The sequence below is a fragment of the Limanda limanda genome, chromosome 2 (assembly GCF_963576545.1).
Source record: "Limanda limanda chromosome 2, fLimLim1.1, whole genome shotgun sequence".
NCBI classification, from domain to species: Eukaryota; Metazoa; Chordata; class Actinopteri; order Pleuronectiformes; family Pleuronectidae; genus Limanda; species Limanda limanda.
Window position 1 is genome coordinate 17,633,550 of NC_083637.1, and position 12,910 is coordinate 17,646,459.

Here is a 12,910-nt window from a genome sequence, read left to right on the forward strand (position 1 = left end):
TGTATAGCTTCTGTATGATAGTCCCAGATCTTGAGGGAAAGGTAACAGCACACGTGCACACAGACACTCACTTCTCCTTCTCTTTCTCTCTCCCCTGCTGACACAGACAGCCAGACACACATACAAACAATGTGATCAGACACATGTGTAAAGTCAGAATGGGTAATAAAACATCATTTGCAAACATAGTCAATGTATGGAGAGCTCGAGGAGATGGGGGCGCTCAGTTTGGCTCGATGCGCTCTACCTCGAGCGGTGGAGCTATGCATGGCTCCCTGGGTGTCTGCACTGGGGCTGGTCCGACACCCATAATAATTTCTACTTTCAATTTTATGAGAAGTTGGGATCATATGTTCTTTGCTGACTAAAAATAAGGACTGTATTTAGCTCTTGAAGTAATGGAAACCTTTACAGTGGGATGACCTGGCTAGATACTGAAGCTCTCAATGGCTCTGGCTCTACTTTTATGAGCTCAGGCTCCTCAGCCAACCAACACTGACAACACAGCACTACATCACTCATTGGAAATCAGTGCCACTGTTGAGTTCAACAGTGCATCATATAGTTTGGTAGAGACTGGAATACAGTGGGTGGGGAGGTAAGACAGCAGGTCTGGTTGCTGATTATCGCCGCTTTGCCAGCTGCAGCCTACAACAGCAGAACCCCCCCTCCAGCCTCCTAACCCCACATCCAGCGCCTTATCTTCCCACCGCAGCCCCCCAAAGCCCTCCCTTCAGCAACCCCAATCATAGCCCTGCAGCCCCCCCTCCAGATGCCCCTCCACCTCCACCGCCAGCAGCCTCATCTCTAACCTCAAACATATAGCCACCCTCCAGCCAGTGAATTAAAAGCAACTACACACATCAAAAAACAAGTGTGGACTGGTGATAAATGGAGGTATGATCATTTGTTTGATATCCAACTATGTTTTACAATCGTTGCAAATAAAACTGAATAATCATTGTAACCAAACATAGAAGACACTGGCTGACCAAAATTGACTGTAAATGTTTCTGTGCATGAGTCACTCTTGATGTACAATGTGCACAGGGGACTCTCAAGTAAAACAATAAAAAAATACCTAGTGTGATGACGTTGTGAAGCAGCATGGGGTTATGGGAGTTGTTGTCTTCACCACAACAGGATATGGAAATATACCTGAAGCGACTCGTGTGCAGACTCAAGGATGAGGTAATGTATGTAATGGTGGAAGGAAAAAATAGTAGACTGGCTAGCCGTGTTTTTCCTTTTTTCCTAGTTTGCCCTGACAATTCGAGCAGAGACGGGTTAAGCGGATAGGCTGCAATTAAAAGGCACTCAAAATGAAATGTCTCGTTACCTTGAACAAAATTGGAAAATTGGGATTGTTTGAAAAGACTCTGGATAATGCAAGTGCAAGTCAACAAAATGGTCTAGTTGCTTTTAGACATTCTAATGAATAATTGCTACATGTTGGTTTTTTAATTCACTAACAACAAAGAGTGCATCAACAGTGCTGGTCATCTGTGAGTCTTTACAGTACAGGCATGCACACCCCTAAATTCACCAACATAAAAAACAAGAAATCAGCTAATGTACTCTGTAGCCATATCAAACCACTGTGTGTCCATATGTGCCCTCATGCACGTGTTTAACTACATGTATGCGCACAGACTGTTGGTTCACATATTCCCCCTCTTGTTGGAAAAAATGTCAACTCCACTCTCCCCCTCCTTCTCCTCGATCCCCTCTCCTCTCTTCTCCTCCCCAAAACACAGGATAACGTGGTACAGCCTCCCAATTGGGTTTCGCTTAAGAGGTTTATCGGTATGTTGCTAAACATTCTGACCTTTTTTTAATCCTTAATGCGCTTAAAATGTTCCAAACCCTCCTAATCCCCCCGGCTATCCCACACAGATGTTCACTCAGTTCTTTTATTGGACGTTATTTTATAATTTTTTCTCCCTTTTTATTTATGTATATTTTTTCTGTTTCATTTATTAAATTATTTAATTATGTGTCATACAAGGGTATATTTCTGTTTCAGTGTTAAGAAGTATTTATCCTTGCGACTGTTTGGTGAATGTGTGTGTGCAGTAATGCATTTATGTTCACCAGATCCCCATTAGTGTGAATGTGACCTTTTCAAATGCTTATTCCGTTCAAAGTAAAAACTTATGAGTTTGTTGTTATCTTAAAGAGTAAATAAAAAAAGAAAACAATACATCAGATAAAATTTAAAAAAAATGATATGATGAAATTATGCCTTATGTGTGTGACATGTGCACTGGTTGCATGTAAAAACCTGTATGCAGAAGCATTTGTATGTACAAATGAATGTATGTATGCATGTACAGTATGTATGAATGTGTGTCAGTGTGTATTTGTGCTTGTATCCCTGTATCACTGTGCCAGGCAGGCAGGCTGTGTGGCGAGGTGGCAGAGATGGGCTCTGTATGAGTGTGTGTGTGTGTGTGTGTTTGTGTGAGAGAGAGTGTGTGTGGAGCAGGTGTGCCTGGCCGCCCTGCGCAGCTTGCTGCCCATCTGTGCTCCCGTCTGTGTGCCGCCTGCGCCTACGCTCTGCCAACAGCTCCGCACCACAGCAAGAAGACCCAGGAGAGAGGGAGGCTGAGAGGCGAGGGGAGGATGGAAAGAAAGGGAGCGATGGAGAGGAGGAGGAGGAGAAGAGAGGAGGGAGGTGGAAGGAAGGGAGGGAGGAGCAAAGAGTGAAGGAGGAGGGGGATTACAAGGCTGGGAGCATGGAGGATAGAAAAGGAAGCAAAGTAAAGTGGGAGAGGGAAAGGGAGGAGGTTATGGGTCCAGAGGGTATGCATGAACTTGCAGGGAATGAGTGTAGTGGGCGATAGTAGTGGGAGTGGGGGGCGGGGGGGTGACTGGCTGGATGCCCATACATAATTCCCCTCCTTCTTTATCCCCCTCACTCCTTCCCGTTGTCCCTCGCTGTCTCCATTCATGCTCTTATCCCCCCCACCATCACCTCTTGGCTCCATCACCGCAGATTACTGTGGACCTGTGTGACACAGCTACACAGTATTTTAGATTTTTCTCCATCTCTTGGTTGGGTTCTATGAGCCTCCTAAAAATTTGTCCCTGAGTCTTTCTTGAGACATGTTTTATCCAAAGTTGTTGGCTTTGTAAAGTCACTGGGGTATTTCCAAGCTGTTACAATAAAAGCTGGCTAAATAGGCTGTAGGCTCAGAGGTAGTATCCCCAAACGGGGGAGATTATATCAAATTAGTCAACCCAAAGGTGTATAAAAATCAATTTTGGGAAATTCCAAGTGTGAGAGCATGAAAACCCAAGGGCTGAATGTCCACCATACTTGCAGACTCCTTGGCTTAGTTGGTGTGTTCCTGGAAAGTGCTGAAGTCTGTCCAAACCCACAATTCATCTAGACTACAAGGAGCCTCAGGAAGACTTTCTGCAGACTTCCAAACAGTCATCTTGGGGTGCCGTCTTCACCACACTTCACTGATTTAATTACTCTTACTTGTAAATTACATCCTGATATAGAAATCTAGAGAATTGCAGGAAATAAAGGTAATCAAATGCTTTTTCTTCTTGAAGTCCTCAATGGAAGTGCCAAGCAAAATTGCGGAAAAATGACAACAGGCGCTGATATATGATGATCAGAAGAATGTGTAGCAGTGATCAAACGTTTTCACAAAAACAACTGAAAGCAACTTGAGGTTTATGAAATCCTGCCTTTGTAGACTTGATTAGATGATGGTAAACACATCACAGTGTTTGTAAATTAAGTGAGGAATAAATCTGGAAGGTGAAAGAGTCTTATCTTCATCTTCTTAGTTTTAAACTGACGCAGTTTTGATTTTCCCATCCAATGCCCACGTTGTTTATATTGTTGGCGTGTTGCTATTTGATGTATTGGAAAGCAATGGCACTTTTGTCCAACTGGTAAGACGTCGGTTTGCAGTATCTTATTGCTATTATTGTTATATATTATTATATTAACAATGCTTGTTGCTCTGCTTGTTACACACACAGATGGTATGCTCCAAACTTTCCTCTGCAGAGAAGCCTTCTTTTTTACTACCTGGAAAATCTACCCTTATAATAGCAACCCACCAAAATGCAAGCACACCTGGCTTGTAAAGGAAATGGGAGATGGAACTCTGATTTGTTTATTGCATGTTACACCCAAAACACACCCATGATTAATTAAAAGACTAAGTGTAACCCTTTTGAACCAGCCTGGCATGGTGCCCTTTTTTCCACTGTTAAACTAACAAAAATGACCTTAGACTCCTGAAATGTACTTGTGCTAGACCATGCGTTTAGATCGTTAAAATTGAGCCCTTGGATTCAGCCAAGTTATACCAATTACCCCTATTTTAAGTCATTCATTACTGTGTGCAGTAAAAATGACAAATAAAAAGAATTTCTGATTTTTGTGTTGAAAGAGTTCAAAGGGAAAGGATATATTCTGTACATCAAGACGTAACTCATTCACTCGTGGCATTTAAACTGAGCCAAATGCCAAAAGCTTAGGGGTGTAAAATAACTTCCCATGAGATTGTGACCTGAAGTACAGGATGTGTAAACTTACACATCCTGTACACATATGTTTGAATGAAAATATAAAACTCTCTGCTGTTGCAACACTGATATAATCCGATCCATATAGTTCTTATCATAAAGTATTAATTTTGATTTACAAATGTGATAATGAGTCTGAAAATGAGTCTGGAAACCATCTATTTGCTACTGTTAAAAACATTAGTGATCCATGCTTTGGGTTTTCTCTGTTTGGTGGTAATGTATGTTAAAAACTTGAGTGCATCCGGGACGAAAAACAAACCTAGAATTAATTCAGGACCCCTAAGCGAAACATAAATAAGATCTTACGGTGTTATACATGTTCTTATTTCCTTTAAAGCATATGGAGCTTTTCCAACAATAAACCCTGGCAGAAGGAGTGTTCCATTTGGTTACTGTGATCATTGTTATGCAGTGCGGTCACAGAGGCTTCCAACACAACTCATTTCCATAAATATTATGGATGGTCAAGTGTAAATGGGATTCTGTGCTTTTGAGTCACGCTTACAAGATTTGCTTTTGGACAGCAGCTCAAAAAGTCCAGAAGGACGACAAGGGCTCAAGGAGCGAGAATCCTACTTAATCAGACGAGACGTACACAGTCTCGAACCAAACACACACATACATACGCCTACAATTGTATTCTTTAAGCGAACACGTGGTAGCGAGAGAAGGACAAATGGTTTTGATAAAGTCACTGAATTAGTTGATTATATTTAAATGTACAGACTTAAATATGAGCAGAAGAATTTGCTTAAATTGTGCACTTACACATAATGAAAAAGAAGTTTCACTTTTGTACATGTTGATAAATCTGTTTTAACTGCATGAGTTTGAGTATTTTGCATGCATACACATTTGAGCTGCTTTATTAGCAGAGGATCTAGCTTGATTTGTGTGTATGTGTGTGTGTCTGTGTGTGTGTGTGTGTGGCTGAGGGGGCCCCCAGCACGGTTCACGACCCAGCCTAACAGAGTGTGAACGTCCCCCCGCCGAGCTGATACTGATATAACTGTCCTGTAAGTGGTGTTGACACCGGCATTATTACCCTGTCAACCTCCATCTCTAGTCAGCTTAAAGGAGTCAACCGGGGCGGGGGCCCCAGCGTGTTAAGGACCAGTGTCTCTGCATAGCCCTGCTCCAGCCCAAATAAATACAGCTGCACAAAGGCCGGAAGGGGAAAGAGATGGGGAACACAGGGGAGTGAGGAGGAAGGAGGAAGAAGGAGGGGAGCAGTGAGGGGGGGCTACTCTTACTCTATCCGCTACCAATGCCGCTTTCACAAGACACAAACAGACACACTTGCTTAAGGGGTTGCTGCAGTAGAGGGTTATCACCACAAGGTGGCATTTTCCTGGCACACAAGGAGCATGGTGAAATGCAAATAAAGCAACAAGGCCTTGGGCCAAGCGTCTCAGCTAGCTCAGACTTCACTCTCTAGACTGTAGAGAGAAGCAGGCCAGGAGCGCGGAGAAAGGCAGACAAAGAGATGAAAAGGGAGAGAGATGTGATGTGAATAAAATCAAAGTGAAATATGGAGCTGTGAATATTATTGAGATGTGAGTAGGAGCTTATCCCTTCTGCAAGTCTGCCCTCAGATATCAGGATCCAACACATAGTGTACACACCATTATGCTCAAAAGAAAGTGTTGCAAATCAAAATGCCTTACACTTCGCAACATCGGGAGCAGAGCGCTATTAAGACAAAGAGGCCGTTAGAGAGGCGCGAACCCGGGAGTGCAAAGATATGAAAACTGAAATGGAATGTGCATTTGCAAAAGGGAACAGTGTAGTCAGAAAAAATAAAAATAAAGCATGGAGTGAAAACAGCAGTAAAATAAAAGAATGAGAAAAAGTTGAAAAAACTAAGAAGCACATGGAATTTGGGAAAGAGTATGAGGGACAGCAGATAAAACAGTACATTAGTGTGCCTCGTTCCGAGTTAAGATTTGCAGTATCTATAACAGATACACTTTTGAGCTTTACAAGACCGGTCAAGGGTATACCAAGGACATTTTAAAGACAGAAAAAAGCTTGAGAGACTTGGAGTAAAGTCGTCCCGTTGCAGTTGGGGCGCAGCTTTGCAAATGTTGCAGAGAAAGTATAATACAGAACTGTGAAAGTGCGAAGCGAGGGGAAGGCCTGTGTTAAGACTTGGATTTCTCCTCCCTCGGTCCCTCTTCCTGCTGGCCCAGATACACACTGTGGGTCTTTGTGCTGAGGCTGTTACATACACTTCCTGTCTGGCCAGCAGTGGGGTTTTTTAAGGTAAGCCTCTTCCATGTTGGAGAGCTGCAACTGTCATTCTCTCCATTCTCTTTTTCTACCTTTAATTTTCTCTTTACCTGTATTAATCTATCCGGTTCCAACGTATCTTTACTTTTGTTTTCTGGCCACAAAGGTCCTGTCCTATTCCACCCTATTTAACATTATAGTTTTCTGAGAGTTCATTTTTCCGGACCCTTACTCTGGTGCTTACTTTTGCTCACTTATCTCCCCCAGCTCTCTGCATTTCTTTACAAGATACATAAAAGAAAGTAAATTACACTAATAGAAAGCTAGTGCACTTGCACAGCCAAGGACACATTGATAAGCGCGAGAAAACATCCTCAACACAGACACATCCACACGCAAACACACCCACAAAGTGATACTGAGCAAGGTTGCCAACTCCTCCAAAAGCACCGCTGAGATAACAGTGATAACAAACATTCTTCCTACAGCCAAGTCTTTTTCTCCCGAGGAACACTTCAATGAAAATTCTGTACAAATGTGCCACTTTATGAACATAACAATACCTCAATAAGTCAGTTGGGTGAATGTGCTGAACTGGAAAGCAAGAGACCCAATTACAGAGGAACTCGTAAGTTCTTTGCCCCTGAGAGCCGAGATGATTAAAGTACAGAGAGAATCCATCCATTTGAATGAATCTGAAAATAATGATTGTTCTGCTGGGAATGTAGGAAAGTTATTATCAAAATGTTTTAGTTGGGGAAAAAACTTTGCGGTATAATATGATAAAGTCATTTATCAAAAGTAATTCATCTTGGATCTGTGTCATTTTAGTTAAGTGTAAACATATAATAAAGACTGTGTTTAAGTCTGTGGCTCTTCGGGTTCCACAGTGACACAGGCAGGTATTTACAGAGGGTATTGGACAGTGTGGCTCCCTGCTGTGTTGTACACATACAGTGCAGCACTCAGTGGGTTGGACACTGACACAATGTGTGTCTCACTGTGAAGTGCGGACAATCCAAGTGACTCAATCCTGTCAATCCGTGCCAAGAGGACAGAGGGAGGGTGGGAGGCAGAAAGTAAGAGGGCTGTGGGAGATGGGAGGGAGGGAATCAAAAGAAAAGGAGGAGCAGGGATGCTAGCAGGAGAAGAGGAAAGAAGCTGCTGGCAAGAAGAGGGGGAGAGTAAAAACAAATAAAGGCTGTGTATATTATATTGTATATATACATGGAAGAAAACTCCAGGAGAGCAAGCTTGATCAAAGAGGCCACGCTGTCACATTGACAACCACACACACACACACACACACACAAACACACAGAAAGGCACATGCCCACAGAGGAGCGGAAGGACATGGAGCCTGCGCTGCCAAGTGGTGGTCACCTTTGACCCTTTGGCACTGTAGCAGGAGATGATGCCAGCCAGACGGCTCAACGCAGGAAATAGAGCAAACAGTGTGTTTGAACGCCCTTATGCCTGTGTGTACGTGAGTGTGTTTGAGTGTACACAGGGGTGTGGGTGAGCATTGGCCAATCATAGCCACGAAGTCAGATCGCATGAGCAAATGAAAGCAAAGTTTGTCGAGGTTAAGAAAGGGCTGATGCTCACTCATTCTGAGCCCTGTCAATATGAGTTTGCGTTGGATGCTGTGTGCAACGGAGAGGAGAGGAAGATATCTGGCTCAACCAAACAATATACTGTAAGAGATGAATGGCTGTCATGTTGCTTGGTCATATTCATAGGCTTTCACATAAGCACAAACACTCTCGAGGCCCTCATTGTCCATTGTGTGGCCTCCTAAGGGCAGATGGAGAGAGTGCCACGAGGCGAAGGGTGAGGTCATGTGAGGGAGCTGGAGCCAGGCGCGATGGTCAGCCGCAAGTAAACCCAGTAGTCAGTATCACAAGTGGGGGGGGGGGGGGCCCTGCGAGGATGTGTCTGAGTGTCTTTGGAGTTGATTTTTGATGCAGCTGATGGCCACCAGCACAGATAACAGGGGTTCATTTCTAAACCTTGGATGTATGTAGAAAAAAAAGGAAAGAAACAGGTCTGTAAATGAACAGCTGGCAGAACCATTCACAGCAAAACATTCAACCAGGAAATGCCTCATTACTACATCACCCAAACACAGGTGTTGATGAAAACGCCATTAAACGCGGGGTAAAAATAAATTAAAAAATTGCCGATAACAAAATCATTCAGAGTGGGTGAGGGGAGGGTATTCATTTGCACATGTGCAGCATATGCTGATGTTGAGTGGCGTCACACATGGCATGTGTATCGTTAAGGCCCTGAGGAAGTCAAGCGTCAAATTTGGTGTGATTTGGACACATGTAGCATCAGGAGCTGGGACACTTCAATGTATGCGACACGTGTGAGTCTTCATTTGCAGCGGCTCAATTACTGCAAGTCACTTTTACAGTTTCAAAAAGAAAAGCTGCAACCTGCATTATCACCGGCCAAGCAAACAACCCATTCCAAACAATGTTTAGAACGGGCACTGCACTTGCCAGTAGAAATTAGATGAAAGAGAGGATTGCTAATTGAGCAGGGAATTAAAAGGGACCATACATAAAAAAATACTTTAAAACTCTGCGGGAAAGACAATTAAAAAAACAATGTCAATGAGCTAATTCAACAAACGGCGATGGTGGTAACCCTCACTGCTAGGATAGATCAGAACAGCTTGGACTCCGAACAAACAAGTGATGGCACCAACACAGACAGGCAGATAAATCAATCAGGACGTAGATGTGCGCTAAAGCAGACCACCATCTGTCTGGCGGTATAGGAACTCACTGGGGAGCCACATCGCTTCCACATATGGTCAATGTGTGTCTGAGAGAGACGGCGAAAAAGAGGGATGAAGATGAAACACACCTGAGATTTGTGTCCATGACTAGTTTGACCAGATCTGTTTTCTTCTTATGACCTTTTGTCACCCTCTGTCTAGCATTCTGTCTGGGCAGAAGACAGCAGGCAACTCCAAGGCTTCCGCCAGACAACAGAGGCCGACAGTGTTTTAAGAGTTTGGATCTTAGACAAAGCATGTGTGTACCTACAGAACACAAGACTTCAAAACATCACACACTAAACTGCTTGCATATGTGTGTGTGGGTCTCTCTCTCCACGTCTGTCTGTTCTTCTCAGTCCCCCCCCCCCCCTTTACTTTTCACTAGTCCTCTAGACACACCTCCATCCAATCAGATCAGATCGGCACACATCTATTGATTGATCTTGCTCTGTGTATGTGTGTGCGTGTATGCGCCCGTGCGTTTATGTAAGGATCACGTCCGCCCACCACCTCGTAACGCTTAGCCTGTAAGCCCATCCCGCTTAACGTCTCTGCTCTAATTCTAATTCTAAATCTAATTCACCTCCTTATCGCAATCACTCCACACATCATCCCTGTACTCGGCCCCAGCTAAGCTACAGACACACACAAAATATCTGACTGACCACATGGCAAGTGGACCGCGGTACTTCACTGTGCTGTATAGTTAATCCATATAAATAGTGCTTTGCTTTGCTTCAGACTAGGACCCTGACCAATTGAATTTCGTGTAACGTCACATCCAAACCCTGCCAAAATATACAGGTGAGGCCTCCCCGAGGACAAACCTGATCCTCTGAAACCTGATATTATGACACAAGAACGTAAACCCAAACACAAATTTCATTCCACTGTTTATTATTCTCATCCCAAAATTAGTTAAATTCATTTAACAGACATATGAGCTATTATCAACACTAGGCCTATATAGAGATATTAAAAGGGAAGTGATGTGTGTGTGTATACCAGGGCAGAGTTTGTGTGGGAGCAGACCTGATCCCCAGTAATCTCACCAGTGATGTAATGCCTGGTGCAGCCACTATAATATGTTATATAACCCTGTAACAGGCTTACGTACCCTAGGGTTCACAGGGTTTATTCTGAGCATGAATGGATGTGTTGTCATGACCAGATGTACAATAAAACAATAAAAAAAACTCATGAATCACTGATGAACTACTCAAACAAACTTTTTCAGGTTGTTGGCTCTGAAGATTTCACACCATTCACTGCTATTTTGATTATGAGAAAGAAAACTCAAGTACCTCCAGTCAGCATGGAGTATATTCAAAACGTGTCAAGAGTCATTATGCACCTCCACTTTGAAGAGGACCTGACTTAACTAAGGTTGAGTAGATGCAGAGCAGCAGCACTGAAACAAACAGCTACATTCAGCCGCCAAAATGGCTATAGTCAAATCAGTATTAACATACCCACTCACAACAGCATACCTCCTCGGCCCCCAACTGTTCTTAGCTCAGAGGGAAAAGCTTTTGATTTGGTTGTGACTGGCAGCTCATGTAAACACTGCATCAGCTAGCGAGCGATAGTGGAGACCGAGAGAGAGTTGAGCGGCTGCCAAAAGCTGCAAAGCCAAGTTTGGCCCTATAGCACTTGTGTGTGTGTGTGTGTGTGTGTGTGTGTGTGTGTGTGTGTGTGTGTGTGTGTGTGTGTGTGTGTGTGTGTGTGTGTGTGCGTGCGGATGTGTGCATGTGCGGTGAAAAGAGGGTTTGTATGTGCAGGCATGAGTGTGTACATACAGTATGTGAGCACATGTGTGTCTGTGTTTAACCCATTTACGTAACAGACGGGGTCCCTGGGTTCAGGGAAATTTAAAGACTGAGCAAGCAAGGAAGAAAAGAGTGGAGGAAGGACCTATATGGGGCGGGTGAAAGAGGGGGGCAGGCTAGCAAGTTCTGCCAGAATGAAAAAAAAAAACGGTAGGGATGAGGTGGGTTGAGATTTGTAAGGAAAGGCAGCAAAGAGCCAGGAAGGAAAATATATACTTTAGGCGGGATAAAAGACCATTTTCCACTATAGTTCACTTGGTTCCAAGTACAGGGCTGGTCTTCAAAAAAGGAGGCACAAAGCAACAGGCACCTGACAAAGCGATGTTGATTGAGGAAGTTTGACCAAGCAGAGGTTGAGCAGACTTTCGAGGGCCAGACAACGGGCTGTTTGGACGACATTCCCATGAAGAGATTAGGACACTAAGATGTTGCCCTTGACAGAGAGGAGGGGAGAGGGAGTGAGAGTGTCAGGAGAACGATAGACCAGAAAGAAAGACTGGGAAGACGAAATGAAAGAGACAAAAAGCATGGAAGTGAGAGAAGAGAGAGAGCGAAAGAGAGCGAGAGAGAAGCATGATGGCTTGTTTCTGGTGGGACTCCAAGAGCCAGCATCTGTTTGGCTGGGGCTCAGAAAAGTCTAGTGTTTCACCCTGCAGCGCCCGGGGGAATGCTATTCCAGGCTGCATGGGCTTCTATGAAAAACAGCTTTATGTGGAAAAGGGGAGATGGAGGGAACCGGAGAAAGAGAGGCAACAAGGGAAGGAAGGAGAGCAGGAGTCAGAGGAAGGAGGGGAGGAAGAGAGACCGAGAGGAAGAAGAGAGAAAGTGGGAAGAAGAAAGGAGTGACATGTGGGGTAGAGTTGAAATTATAAGTGTAGTCTGAGTAAGAGGAAGACGAGGAATGACAAAGTGTGGTGGCTTCGGAGATATTAAAAAAGTGAAAAAGCCAAAAAAAAGCCATAAACCAAATGGAGGAAATGAAGGGCCGTGCTTTCATCTGTCAATTTCACCTGTTCACAATCCTTGGTCAACCACACTCCAACAACCCCTACTTATTCAAAACTCCAAAAAGAGGGGATACAGGAATAATGAGGCTCTACAAAAAAAAGGAAAACATGCACGCACACACACACACACATCAACGCACGCACACAGGATTTTTGTCCCTCCTCAGCATCTGGGCCAGGCCAGCTGTGTTGTAGCTCTCAGCCCGGGGCCTCCTCACCTGTCAGTCAGACGGTTGACACCCCCAAGGGATAACAAACAGCTGCCAGACAGGTGCTACAGTCCAACTCCCAAACCAGCGCCGGTGTGTGCCTCTGTGTGTGTTTGTGTGAAGGTGCACACTGGTACATGGTAACTGTGTATTCCTTTAACGCTCAGTGTCAATATGGAGAAACAAAAGTCAACGATATGAGAGAGCTTCTTCTTCTGCAGAGACAGAGACATACACACAGTCAATCGGTATCTGACTAGAAAAGCCTGAATCTTATGC

The 12,910-nt window shown here is 44.0% G+C and overlaps 1 protein-coding gene across 11 annotated transcripts in view; it reads right to left on the minus strand.

Moving 5' to 3' along the window:
* LOC133020511 (nuclear factor 1 X-type-like) overlaps positions 1 to 12,910 on the minus strand; it is a 104,224-nt gene that overhangs the window by 20,664 nt on the left and 70,650 nt on the right. The gene's annotated exons all lie outside the window — the stretch shown is intronic.